This window comes from Myotis davidii, unplaced genomic scaffold, assembly GCF_000327345.1.
Source record: "Myotis davidii unplaced genomic scaffold, ASM32734v1 scaffold1381, whole genome shotgun sequence".
Classification (NCBI taxonomy): domain Eukaryota; kingdom Metazoa; phylum Chordata; class Mammalia; order Chiroptera; family Vespertilionidae; genus Myotis; species Myotis davidii.
The window spans coordinates 295,146-297,436 of NW_006291301.1; the positions used below are offsets into that span (position 1 = coordinate 295,146).

The 2,291-nt window shown below is 40.6% G+C and overlaps 1 long non-coding RNA gene across 1 annotated transcript in view; it reads left to right on the top strand.

The window, feature by feature from the left end:
- LOC107183201 overlaps positions 1-2,291 on the top strand; it is a 6,721-nt gene that overhangs the window by 3,466 nt on the left and 964 nt on the right. The window contains exon 2 of the long non-coding RNA XR_001513989.1: positions 1,612-1,614. This is a non-coding gene — a long non-coding RNA (uncharacterized LOC107183201). The remainder of the gene's footprint in view (positions 1-1,611; positions 1,615-2,291) is intronic.

Here is a 2,291-nt window from a genome sequence, read left to right on the forward strand (position 1 = left end):
ATCTCAGTGTTCTGGAGACCCAAAACTGTAATTTAGATAACATGCCTAAGTTTTACCTAGGTTACCCAAGGACTATAGACAATGTATTTACCCAAAACTGTAATTTGGATAGCATGCTGTCTCTGCTTCTGTAAATTGCTTTTTTTTTTGCAAACTAGGTTCCTCATTCCAAACCTTGAGACAGCCAGTTTAAAATTAAGTTGTCATGACCTAAAGCAAAGAATATTCTTACATGGTATTATTCTACAAGTTTCATTAATAATTTTTGATGTTTTACAACAGTATATTGTGCATTTATCCCAAACATACTTACAAATTAATTCTTTGAATGTTTTAAAGACATGAAAGAATTTATTCCCTTCCACTGTGTGGAAGACCCCCTGGGAAGGCACTTAAGCATTCTGTATTGACCTCTCTTGACCTTTTTGCCAAGAGGGTCCCTCTTCTCACAATCCAATTGCCTACAGCTGTTACCTAAGCTCTCCGTTCAAGCTGAGATCATGGTGGCTGGTACCATGGATCTGTCTCTTGCCCAATGGCGTAAGCTGGGCCCTCTCTGGAAAAGAAACCTGGGTTCCCCATGATCAATGTCGTGGCCCCGCCAGCAGGCGAGGGGATCCAAAGGCAGTTGCTGGGCGTGGAGGCCACAGGGGCATAGGCTAACAAGGAGACAGAACTGAACCTCACATCACCCTACTTGGCCCAGAGGATGGCTGGTAGTCAATGACGGGTAAGACCCCTCAGGGAGGGGCAACCTAAGACAGGCACTGCCGGTAGCCAGTAGGAGAAAACTTGGGGTTCAACAGAGGTGGGGCACAGATCCTCACCCCCTCAATTGTGCAGGGGCTTGAACACTCGCCCCTTCTGAGGGAGGTCTCCTGCCCCCATGGCTGCTGTGCTTCCCATGCCTAGCTCAAATCAGGACCCAGATAGAAAGAGACTTGGCCCAGCTGAGATCGGGAACAGAAAGAGACTTGGTCCAGCTGAAATCAGTACCCAAATAGCGAAGACTTGGCCAACAGCAGCTACCCTATATCTAACTACAGCCTAACAGAAATGATCAGAGCCTTCCCAAGGGTGCAAAGTAATCCTTTCCATTAATATTTACAATGCAAACTAAGATTGATGTTAGAGTATTAAAGTTTTCACATTAATTAAAATTGGCCTAAGAAGTATTAACCAAATTTTTCATTTAATGGTAAAATTGCTTAACATGCCATGAACCTAATGCAGTCATATTTTTGTGCAAAAAGTTGGAATTTAAAGTTATCTAGACTGCATTGTAAGTTTTCTGAAAATCCTCCTAATAATTAAATCAAAAAGGGGGTTAGTGGAAAAATACCATGTAAAGAAAAATATCCTATAACTAAATTTCATTTAGATAAAAAATTTTCATTTAATGCTAATAGCAAGACACCCAGAAAAAACACATGATGTCAGGGAAAGCCAGGAGAAGATCATTTCAAAGAAAAAACCCCAAGTAAGATTTTCTTTATTAACCTTTGGTCGAGACTACGTTTGTATATTTTCAGAACAGCTCCCAGACCATGTGGATTCCTGCAACAATGGATCCCAACTGACCAGATTGCTCCAGCCACAAAGACAGGAGAGACAGTTCAGAGATGGAGATGGTGAAGACGCCTTGTCATGATAGCAGTCAGCACCTATGCATTGCTGCAGGTTTCCCAGGACCAAAAGCAAGGAAGAAGGAGCAATGCAGCCAATTTGGGTGCCAGAGCATTACATCCGTTACCACAATGGACTCAGACAAGCTCCTGTGTCCATTCACTCAAAAGGACTAAGTACTGTCCTAATGACAGCAAAAGGGAAGAAAAAGAAAACTGAAAGACGCAAGGGACTGTTGTGCCAATATGGAGTCATCTGAAGAAGTTAACGACTGAAGCACAACAGATTGTGGAAAAGCAAGAAGTTGAAGCTACTTCTTCAACCATGTTCCTACTCATGCTAGAATCTGTTAACTGCCAGTCTTCTGCAAACTCTTGTGCAGCCAAATCCAAGGACTCTGAGTAAATATACACCAGCAGCAAAAGAGACTTGTTTTTTTTTTCATTTAGTAGCAAAAATGTTAATACGTCCATAGTTCTGATTTCTCATATTGTTGTTTTGCATTGGCATTGTTTTGTTATTTAATAGCCAGTTTTGTTCTTAACGTTCAAATTTTGAAAATGATAACATGTATGTAGTTTAGTTTTTGCATTTGCATTGTTTGCAATTGTTTTAATTCTAGAGCCCTACTATTAATGTTTAAAATTTTACTTTTATTATAGTAG